We start from the raw sequence: 12,469 nt of genomic DNA, 5'->3' as shown, positions 1-12,469 counted from the left end.
CCAGAGCCTCTGTCACTCACCTGGCCCAGAGCCTCTGTCACTCCCCTGCTCTCCTCACTCACACCACCCGGACACTGACCTCTCCTCACTCACTCCACCCGGACTCTGACCTCTCCTCACTCACTCCACCCGGACTCTGACCTCTCCTCACTCACACCACCCGGACACTGACCTCTCCTCACTCACACCACCCGGACTCTGACCTGTCCTCACTCACACCACCCGGACTCTGACCTGTCCTCACTCACACCACCCGGACTCTGACCTCTCCTCACTCACACCACCCGGACTCTGACCTCTCCTCACTCACACCACCCGGACTCTGACCTCTCCTCACTCACACCACCCGGACTCTGACCTGTCCTCACTCACTCCACCCGGACTCTGACCTCTCCTCACTCACTCCACCCGGACACTGACCTCTCCTCACTCACTCCACCCGGACTCTGACCTCTCCTCACTCACACCACCCGGACTCTGACCTCTCCTCACTCACACCACCCGGACTCTGACCTCTCCTCACTCACACCACCCGGACTCTGACCTCTCCTCACTCACACCACCCGGACTCTGACCTCTCCTCACTCAAACCACCCGGACACTGACCTCTCCTCACTCACTCCACCCGGACACTGACCTCTCCTCACTCACACCACCCGGACTCTGACCTCTCCTCATTCACTCCACCCGGACTCTGACCTCTCCTCACTCACACCACCCGGACTCTGACCTCTCCTCACTCACTCCACCCGGACTCTGACCTCTCCTCACTCACTCCACCCGGTCTCTGACCTCTCCTCACTCACTCCACCCGGACTCTGACCTCTCCTCACTCACTCCACCCGGACTCTGACCTCTCCTCACTCACTCCACCCGGACTCTGACCTCTCCTCACTCACTCCACCCGGACTCTGACCTCTCCTCACTCACACCACCCGGACTCTGACCTCTCCTCACTCACTCCACCCGGACTCTGACCTCTCCTCACACACCACCCGGACTCTGACCTCTCCTCACTCACACCACCCGGACTCTGACCTCTCCTCACTCACTCCACCCGGACTCTGACCTCTCCTCACTCACACCACCCGGACACTGACCTCTCCTCACTCACACCACCCGGACTCTGACCTCTCCTCACTCACACCACCCGGACTCTGACCTCTCCTCACTCACACCACCCGGACACTGACCTCTCCTCACTCACTCCACCCGGACTCTGACCTCTCCTCACTCACACCACCCGGACTCTGACCTCTCCTCACTCACTCCACCCGGACTCTGACCTCTCCTCACTCACTCCACCCGGACTCTGACCTCTCCTCACTCACACCACCCGGACTCTGACCTCTCCTCACTCACTCCACCCGGACTCTGACCTCTCCTCACTCACACCACCCGGACACTGACCTCTCCTCACTCACTCCACCCGGACTCTGACCTCTCCTCACTCACACCACCCGGACTCTGACCTCTCCTCACTCACTCCACCCGGACACTGACCTCTCCTCACTCACACCACCCGGACTCTGACCTCTCCTCACTCACTCCACCCGGACTCTGACCTCTCCTCACTCACACCACCCGGACTCTGACCTCTCCTCACTCACTCCACCCGGACTCTGACCTCTCCTCACTCACACCACCCGGGCCGAACCGCTGCTTCATCCTACACAGAACATGACCAGCCTCACGTTTAGGGAAATCTCATTCATAAGTCACTTTGCATTGGGACTAAAGATGGATGCTGATTTTGAACGCTGCAACTTTCTTCATACTGAACATATACACACACATTTCATTGCATGTTGTAGGGGGTTGCTGCATCTTTCCACTTAAACCATTTACTTGCCTTTCTATTGAGTTTGAACATTTTATCCACACACCTACTCAAGGGGATCAAATGTAAACATTGTGCCGCGTTGCCCCATGAATAATTAACAGTGTTTTTATTTTCATACATTTTTTCATTGTCAAGGTCTCAGAAATGTTTCAAAACGAGGACTGCAAGTTCATGAAATGGATACAGATCCTTTGAAATTAGATACAGTGTCTTAAAAGATACTAAAGGAGGGCAAAAGATCAAGTAGTGCTTTTAACTTGCAACATGCAATTCTAGTCGGCTAAAACTAGACTAACAGTAAAGAGAGTTAACGGACTGAAGCTTGACTAAAACTAAAAGACATTTTCATCAAAAGACTAAAACTAAAGTAAAATAAGTTGTCAGACACTTAACACTTAACACTGGTGTAAAGTCGTGTCCCATAGATTTACATTAATGCCATTTTGTTAATGTTATTGACTTAAAATCCTTACTTACAAAGGCAGGGTCAGGAAACAGCACCAGATCCGTTCTTCAGTGGAAAATCATCCCCACCTGTGTCTGAGGTTGGTGTGAGGACTAATTCACATATTATGTCCCCGCCTCTTTCACCTTATAAGGAAGAAAGTGTGGATTGTGTGTGAAGTGTGAAACTATTGACAGTTTTGCTGCGTGACATTTCATGAAATCAACTTTGTCCTAGATATATGAAAGTGTAAAGCAGCTCAGGCGGCATCGGAAAGTTTCACTGAAGGAAATGTGTGAACCTCTGGCAACGTTACGCACTTTTGTTCCACCAGCAGTGAGGAAGAGAGCGCACAACCAAACAGATGATGAAGTGAAGAAAAAGAAACAAAAAATATCTGAAAACATGACAAAAAACAAGCGTTACCTACTTCTATGTCACTTCCTGTCAGCAGCTTCAAAATTCATATACAAATGACTTCTTTTCTGCCCATTTCTTTCTTTGCTGCTTCACTGAAATAAAATGATGATTATAGAACTGATGAAGTTGCAGCTGATGTTCTCCTTCTTAATATGTTCAAAAACCTTTCATAGTCCCTTTAAAGGAACAGGCCTCTGTTTTTCCATACTGAGATATGGGCTGCGTCTGAAACCATCAAATGATCGCCTCTAAGCACTAACACTAGCAACTAACTCCTTAACCTTTCATGGGGTCGACTGTTAGATCTATGCAGTTAGGGAACTAGAGCTTCAGCAGCATTTTGAACAATTTAGCTGTGTCCGAAACGAGCAGATTGGTTAGAGCTCTTACGCTAAACCGGATGTGCGTCAGCGTGCGCCATGACAAGATGCTTCCGAATTGGTCTGTCAGTCAGGAAGGAGTTAGGAAAAGGAGCCTCAATGCTAACTATCATAGCCACTTTAGCATAGGGACCTCTGGTGCTAACTAACAGGTGATTAGGAGCTATGTGCCATCCCATAAGCCACTGCGCCAAATCCCCCCACCCCCCTCGGCCCCACCCTTTAATAATAAAAATAATAATTAAAAATTAAAAAATAAGATTCTGCACAAGCCAAACTTTATAAAAGTGATAAATCCATGTTGTCGTCCCCACAGCTCAGTCACATGTCAGTGTTAAAGAGGAAACTCAGGAAACAGATTAAATGCTTTTGTTTTCATTTAGTAGAAACTTAAGCCACATGGATCATTTGCTGCTGTAGCTTTAAGAAACAGCTGTTGAAATAAAATAAGACTAAAGGGAAATGTTTGGATCATTTGGATTTATTTTTCTCCTGCAAATGAAGTTCCTAACGGATAAATAAAGTGAATTTGATTTGATTTGATTTGATTTGATTTTGTTTGTTTGGACACTATGTTGTTGTTGTTGGACACTGAACACTAGGGGGCGACATGCACTTTTGTTTGGCCTGCACCCCACCAATAACTTTAAAGAAGAAGAAAAACAGCTGTTGGTGATGTCACTTCCCTTTCCTCTGTTTAAGGACGGACAGATTGTTCAAAATGCTGCTGAAGCTCTAGTTCACTAACTGCATAGATCTAACAGTCGACCCATGAAAGGTTTAGGAGTTAGTTGCTGGTGTTAGTGCTTAGAGCAGGGGTGGCCAACACACGGCTCTTGGCCAATCAGAGTGCGGCTCTTTGCATGATTGGATATGTTTAATACAGTGCGGCTCTTTGCAAAAGAATTGGTAAATATTTCCCATAAACTGTAACAGTCTTTGACCAAAAATCCAACGATCGTCCTACAGACCCTGTTTCCATCTCTACACACATGAGAGTCTGTATCTCTCTCCTTTTGGAGGCAGTGTGTAAAAGGTGCCTGTGCAGCCTCACTCACAGCAGGATGTCGGTTAAACAACAGTCAGGCAGATCGTGGCTCTGGGATCAGCTTCTGTGCCTTTCAGGTTTCTGATTAGCTACTCTTTATTTGATGTAATTTGGCTTCATATTCACAGAAAAAGATCTAAATTAGGAAATGGAAAAAAGCGGAGCTCTTATGATGCGAAGCGCGACATCGTAACGCGGAAAATACGCAAAGTCATGACTTTTCTTTCTCATGTGACTGAAACTGTAACAAATGCAACATAAAAAGACTCTCAGACGTCCAGAGGCTCCTGATTAAAGTTTATGAACTTTGTGCAGCCGAGAGTGCGTTCTCTGCACAGTCCAGTCAGGACCGAGCTGCAGGAGCGCACAGGCTGGGGCCAATCAGAGAAGGGGGCTCAGTGGGCAGGGCCCCACATACAAACACACCCCAGCCTTAAAAAAAAAAAAAAAATCTAATTCTGTCTCAGTCAGAGCAGAAAGCACACAATTTCAGTTAATATACATGTATTTCAATCTTGGTGAGGAGTAAAACCATTCAATCTAACACAATTATTAAAAAAAAAGAGAAAAAGGCCAGGCATAAAATGATAGTTTATTGTGATTAAATAAAACGGTCACATTCTATTTAATCACAATAAACTAAAGCCCCGGGATCTCGCTAATGGTCGGTGCCTTTGTGGCTTTTCACAGGATCAAAGTTGAAAATTTCGGCTCTTGGTCTCTGACTAGTTGGCCACCCCTGGCTTAGAGGCTACAATTCGATGGTTTCAGACGCAGCCTCCGTCCATCCTTAAACAGGGGAAAGGGAAGTGACGTCACCAACAGCTGTTTTTCTTCTTCTTTAAAGTTATTGGTAGAGTGCAGGGATGGCACATAGCTCCTAATCACCGGTTAGTTAGCACCAGAGGTCCCTATGCTAAATTGGCTATGATAGTTAGCATCGAGGCTCCTTTTCCTAACTCCTTCCTAACTGACAGACCAATTCGGAAGCATCTTGTCATGGCGGACGCTGACGCACATCCGGTTTGGCGCAAGAGCTCTTACCAATCTGATGGTTTCGGATGCAGCCATGTTCTTACCTGAGCTGAGACGAGTTCATGTGTACCTGTCTGGTCTTCATGCGTGTCCTCAGTCACGTAAACACAGACGGCGTTAGCATTTAGCCTCTCCTCGTCTCCTCTATAACTCCAAACAAGGTGACGATAGAAGCTACCAAGCTCTTCCACGTTTTCCCTATTTAAATATGGTTACATGAAGTTACACTATAAAAGTATAATTACACAAAATTAAACAATGTGGATAAAGGCAAACTATATTGGAAGGCAGTAGTTCGAAATCTGCGCAGTAATATCTTCACTTGAAGAAATATAAAACAATTAAAAAAAATATATATATCTTCTTATATTTCTTTAAAAAAAAATATATTTTTTTTCACCCCCCAATTGGTTTTTGACTTTCACCCCCCAATTGGTTTTTGTCTGACGTCACTTCCAGGGCTCCGTGACCGATATCGTAAACAGTTTCCAGCCTTAACCCTGAGCACAGCCTGGAGAACCCAAGTACTGAGGATTTCATGAAAACTTATTTCATTTCAATCATTAACATATTGTGCAAACCTGGTGAGTTAACAAGAAATAAAATGACCAACATGAGAACAACTCGCTTTTAATTGATGATCAATTGTGCATGATCCAAAACACTGTACATCATTCGGAAAGTTAAAAGTTAAAGTGACCCGTTACAGAGAAGTGTGTGGGTGATGAGTGCAGAGGAAGTTACAGCACCATTTCTAAATATAACAGGAAAAACAGAGCATTGCATTTACAGCAGTTACTTCCTCATACAGACTTTCCTTTAATCATCCGCCCGAAAACAAAGCTCTTTAAAGTCAAGTATGTTTAACCGGTCTGACTCACAGAATGACACTGAACTGACTAAATAAATCTAAATTCATCCACAGTGAACTCACAGTTTACATTCAGTACCTTCTGGCACTCCTGGTCTAATAAATGATGTGACGAGTAAAAAATTACCAACAAAAAATCATAACATTTCAAAAAGGCTAAAGGTCAGCACACACTACACGACTTTTCTAGTCCTAAACGATTTTATATTGAATGGGGGGTCCACACTACACGACTGGATTCAGTGCGATTATAGAACGTCTGGGGGTTCACACTTAACGACTGAGACTCGTAAGAGCGAACTCACTACACGATTCTGACAAACAGCTGATGTTTTATAACACTGCGCGTCTGTCCTCTCTCCGGCTTCAAAAACTGACCCCAAATCCGCAAAGACAGGCCTGTGTTTGTGAGCGTGGGATAACGTGTGCGGGTCCCGATTGGTCAACGGTGTCAACAATGTCACAACACCGCAGCGCTAGCTTACTGCTACTACGAAGCTTCAACTTGGCTACAGTTCTGTCAAATGGAGATAAAAGTGAGCGACACAAAGAAGCGGGACGTATTTCAGTGGATTTAATAAGAAAAGGAGACGGACCTCAGCCCAGAGATGGAGGAGACGGAGGAGAAAGCGGGGAGGCTAGCCGCCGTTAGCAGCTAGGTGAAGCTGAGCAGTTCGTCTCCAAACTCAGTAAGTGCCGCTAAACTCTGTTCGTGGTTGAAATGTAGCTGGAAAAGGTGGCTGTCGTGAACTTTTGGTGATGTAAAATTGTGCTGTTTCGTGTGTGGGGCTGTTGCCATGAAATGAGTTGTTTGTGCCGCTGGTTTAACAGAGAAGTGAAAAAAGGAGGCACGGTGGTGTTATCCTGTCTTTATATCTCTCTGTCATTCACATTTGTGTCGGTAAAATCACCCCTGTTTCTCCCGTGCGTCCAAAATCGGGATTAAAAATCAAACATGTTTGATTTCCTACGACTGGAGTCTAGTCGCGTCTTTCTACCGCCCACACTACACGACTCGAACGTCAGTCCAGTCGCGACCCCCCCACACTACACGACCCCCCCACACTACACGACCCCCCCACACTACACGACCCGACTCTGTGTAACCGCCTTCGACTAGACGTGACTCGAGAAGACTCGGCACGACTGAGAATTAGAGCGAAATCGGGCATAAAAGTCGTGCAGTGTGTGCTGACCTTAAAGCTACAGCGAGCAAAAAAAAAGTTCACATCAAGCCCTGAATAAAAAAACAACAAAACTATTTTCTCACATAAAAGTGCATTATGATACAGCAGCAATGGCCTGCATAGTAATTTTTTACAATTACCGCACTTGACTGTTGCCATGGCGATGTGAAAACAGGAAGTGACCTCCCTCTCTCCCGGTACAGCTGAGTTTTTTTCTTTCTTTTTTTTTTTTTTTAACCTTTTTCTGCAAACTGCATTGTGGTTTCTGTTCCACATTGCGTTTCTAAATACTTTTGTACGTCTTTGCTTTTGTGGAGGTTTGGTGGATTTGTTTATTTGGAGTTTTGAGTCACTAATAAACAAGAACCTGCAAGGCCGTGGGAACCCAGGGTGCTGAGGGCGCTGCAGCACCCCCTGGTGGATACTTTGCAAACTGCAGACAATGTGAATTAATAGGAAATATGCACGGAATAAGCGTTTTTGGGGTCTATTTTGTCCCTCAGCACCCCCTATAGCTATAATATCTTCCCACGGCTCTGAGAACCTGAAATCTTTATGGCGGTTTCTTCTACAAACATCACGTAATCCGAGCTGCAGCCGCGTCGCGTTCAGGCGTTGGTGAGTCCGTTCGTCTTGTTGACCGTGCTGTAGATGGCGCTGTTGCTGCAGTCGGGCGATGTCTTGATGGAAACCGCAGCGTAAGTCACCGTGTCCTCCACCACCACCACCTGTTCACATCAGCAAACTTCCAGTGTCTAAAAGGATAATCATCGTTACAGAGAGCTGAGACAAAACACATACCTGTTTTTTAGGTTTGGTTGTGGCGTGGTCGATCGTGGCGTAGGTCACACCGCTCTCCGGGTCCACCTGAGGAAATAATCAAACATATTACACATGATCTGAATTAAAAAACTCATTGTGCTGTTAGACTTACACGCACCACCAGAGGGAGCACTGCCTCCAAAACTTTCATAAAGAATTGGCTTGTTGCACAATGTGGCTACGCTAGTTCCTCTGAGCTGAAGTTGTGGGCGCTAGTACTTCCTGTCCGTATTAATTTCCATTAAGATTAGCTTCGACCCGTTCAAATCCTCGTATTTTCTATTTCCTGCAGGTTAACGATTTGCTACAGTGTAAATATTTCCGTAGAGGAGACGTCTATGTTTATAAGGATCGGTGAGTTTGTCTTGAAGCTGAAGGCTAACATTAATTTCATGCATTATACAATTTGAAATAGTGCCTTTTATTCATTTTTTTTTTAATAGCATGTTAGCCTTTAGCTTCAAGACAAACTATCAGTCCTTTAGTCCAGGGGTAGGCAACGGAGGGCCAATTTTTTTCATTGTAAAAAGACTGAGGGGCGAAGCTGCCAATATTAGGCCAAAGTAAAGCACTACACTGGACAAATGGCCATCTTAAATGAGATAAATGACTTAAAATTGCTTGAATAAAGGTAATTTATGTTTAATTTGAGTCTGTTTGGACTGATCTAAGATAAAGATACAAACGCTGATGCCAATGGAACAAGCATAAAACCCACTTTGAAATCAGACAAATGAACTTTTACTTTTAAAAAGATTTAATTTTCACTTGAAATTATACAATATAATCTGAGTTAAGAGAATAATGACTTGTTCCATTGGTGATAGGATGTTTTATCTGATCTAAGACCAGACCAAATCTACTCAAACTTTAGATTGAATCTCTTAATTCGAGTAGGTTTCTGTCATTTCTTCCTTAAAATTATTATTATTTTTCCAGTGCACGTTCTACAAATGCCAGAGTTGTACGTGATATGACCTAATTGGGTGCATTAACAGTATTTCTCCCATTTAACCCTAAAAATGTTACGGTACTTTCTGATTTGTGTCATAATGTTTCTCAAAATTATCTTGAGGGCCAGAGGTTCTGTGCTGGAGGGCCGGATTTGGCCCCCGGGCCTGACGTTGCCTACCCCTGCTTTATGATCACAGGTGTCTCCGATCTGAACTCGTTGCATCAAGATTTGAACACTCAGTAAATGATCATCTACCGTGAACTCACTGCCCACAACATAATCTTTAGAAAATGTGATTATTACTCCAGGAAAAGAATACAGACAGGAAGTACCGGCGCTCAGAGGAACTAGCATAGCCATACCGAGCGACAAGCCGATAAGGGATGCACTGAACAGGGCTTGACCAGATAAAATCACAAGTGAATCCTGATTTGTGGTATTAGCAGATTTTCTAAACTTGAAAAATCAATTGTGCGGCACGATAAGATACCGATACTTTCTCTGCCGATATCGATTCTTTGGAAGATGTTCTGCATATTAACCCCTTAACTCCCACCTGAACCGAGCACATTTTCTCCAGTTTGGCTTTACCCTAATCAGAAAGCTTCTTGGGACAAAAGCACCAAAATAGCCACAAAAAATGAGAAGAAAACACGGATGTAAACGCTACAAAAACATGACAAAAATTCAACAAAGATGTGACAAAAATGTAAGTAAAAATGTGTCAAAAATGTGACAAAAATTCAACAAAAATGTGACAAAAATTAAATTAAAAATTTGACAAAAATTCAACAAAAATGTGACAAAAATTAAAGTAAAAATGTGACAAAAATTCAACAAAAATGTGACAAAAATTCAGCAAAAATGTGACAAAAATTCAACAAAATGTGACAAAAACGTAACAAAAATGTGACAAAAATGTAACAAAAATGTGACAAAAACGTAACAAAAATGTAACAAAAATTCAACAAAAATTCAACAAAATTTCAACAAAAATTCAACAAAAATTCAACAAAAATTAAACAAAAATTCAACAAAAATTCAACAAAAATTCAACAAAAATTTAAGTAAAAATGTGACAAAAACTCAACAAAAATGTGACAAAAATTAAACAAAAATGCCACAAAAAAGTGACAAAAATGGAAAAAAAGAAAAAAAGAAAGACATACAAAAGGTGACACAACACAGCAACAACGCGAGGAAAAAGATCAGTTTTGTGGGTCTTAGCTTTCAAATGAGGTGTTACACAGGCCTATATCATAACCAAAGAGGACAGAATGCATTTGGTTTAGGCGGGTGGTAAGAGGTTAATGAACGAAATGAATCAAGCAACATGTTAATAAAGCTTAAAAACGGCATGTTTATTTAAAGATAGTCACATATTGTTGGTTATGTGCAAAATATCGAGTATCAAAGTATCGGTGTATCGGAAAATATCGTTATTGTATCGAATCGTGAAAATCCCCCAAAATTTGGTACTAGATGGAAAATGTTTGGTGAGTTTTCTGTCATCATTAATATTTTTTTTACTCAAAACTTTATTCTATTGAGTCCAACTAACTTACATTAAAAAATCCATGGGGTTATAAAGTTTACACTCACCGCGAGATCTGCCGGCTCTTGGTACAGAGGGTCGTCTACAAACAGAAAAGAGGAAAATATTTAGAGTTTATAATAAAGATAATCTCATTAACTTACCTTTTTAAAGTGTCCTGGATAAGTCTGGCTTTAACACATTCAGCACTTTTTTTTTTAAAACTAAATGAGTGACCAAGTTCTGTTCACGATCCTGATAGAACCCAACACCCAATTCCATAAGGCGACATCCCAGTGTAACACCTCATTTGAAAGACCTACAAAACTCATGTAAATGGTTATTTTTCCTTGCGTTGTCACATTTAAAAAAAAATGTTCCCCATCGCTTTTTAGTCGGGTTTCTAACACATTTTTGTCACTTTTGCCTGGATGCAAGTTGGCCATTTTATACTCACTACTGCCACCTCAGGTCATACGTGTAACTGCAGCTTCTATATGAAGCTCGTGCATGACGACACTTCAGACCCGAAATAACCTCGTGTTGCCTTCGCGGATCATTTTGACCCGCTGTCATGCTCCGGGCATTTGGATGGAAGGTGACACAAGGGGGCGCCCTTCCAACCTTCTCAGTGTAAACGTGAGTTGACTTTCTTCAGAGTGAGACTTTAGGTCAGACACCATGAGTGACAGTAACATGAGGCTAAATACAGTGAGCTCTTTGTTTGCAGTAAAAAGGCTGAGGCCTCATTATATGGATAATTATTATTACAATTACAAAAAAGAAAATATTTGAAAATCATGTATCTAAACAAATTTTTTTTATTTACTCTAAATTATCCATATATTTATTAATTATTATCATTTAAATGATCAATTATCATTATTAATTATCCATATATTATGTTTTTACTACATATTTGAGTTTCAGAATATGATATGACTCTTACATGCAGCAGAAGTCTGAAGTTCTGTCTAAAGCAGAAGCTCCATGACTTCCTTCTTCACTTCTCAGTCTGTGACTGAAGAGCAATGAGGCCTCAGCCTTTTTACTGCAAACAAAGAGCTCACTGTGTTTAGCCTCATGTTACTGTCACTCATGGTGTCTGACCTAAAGTCTCACTCTGAAGAAAGTCAACTCACGTTTACACTGAGACGGTTGGAAGGGCGCCCCCTTGTGTCACCCCCTTGTGAACATGACAGCGGGTCATTTTGACCCGTGAAGGCCACACGAGGGTTAAGACCTTTCTGAGTGACAGTGCAGAATTTTAGAGGCAGTTGTGGTGAACAGGTCTGAGCTCATTCTACACATTAGGACATGGAGGAACATGTAGGGGGAGGAAAATACTTAATTTTAACATTTTTAAACTCTGTATAGTCCCTTTAAGTTACAGATGCCCAGTTTATTCAGAAACAAGTTGGTGAATCATTTGTACGTTTATGCAAAACCTTTCAATGCTGAGATTTTTTCCTTTTGGGGATTTGTGGGTTGCTAGTTTCGGATTAGTGTTAATATGTTTTTGTGTGGAATATGACTCATACGTCTGTTTTTGACGAGGGAACAATGTTATAACATGGCTAAAAGTTTTAAAAAGTCAAGTTTGCATCATGTTTCTTGCACAGGTTTAGAAAAACTGTTTGCACTTCTGAGTCGGATAAAAAACAAGACAGACAAAGTGCTGAGAGTAAACTTGATGTGTTATTAGTCAGTGCTTCCTCCAAAACTCCAGGGAAAACAACTTTAACATTTTGCTGATTATTCCCTAACATATAAAGGACACACTGTACCTGGAGCGTCTGGAGTCGTTGGTGATGCGTTCCTTTTGGATTTTATTTTGAAAAGCACCACAGCAGCAACAACCAGCAGCACCAGCAGAGACGCCACTGCTCCGGCGATGATGTAGGTGTTTGTAATCCCTTTTCCATTTGA

At 42.8% G+C, this 12,469-nt stretch overlaps 1 long non-coding RNA gene across 1 annotated transcript; it reads right to left on the bottom strand.

Annotated features, from left to right (window-relative positions):
• Nucleotides 1-8,032: 8,032 nt before the first annotated feature.
• LOC306975366 lies at nucleotides 8,033-12,443 on the bottom strand. The gene is made up of 3 exons (XR_013793698.1): nucleotides 12,328-12,443; nucleotides 10,609-10,643; nucleotides 8,033-8,096 (listed from the first exon to the last, which is right to left on the bottom strand). It is a non-coding gene; the product is annotated as an uncharacterized lncRNA (long non-coding RNA).
• Between the last annotated feature and the right edge of the window lie 26 nt (nucleotides 12,444-12,469).

This window comes from Gobius niger (genome assembly GCF_951799975.1).
Source record: "Gobius niger genome assembly, chromosome: 15".
In the NCBI taxonomy this organism is placed as follows: Eukaryota; Metazoa; Chordata; class Actinopteri; order Gobiiformes; family Gobiidae; genus Gobius; species Gobius niger.
This window is presented reverse-complemented; position numbering and strand designations above follow the sequence as displayed.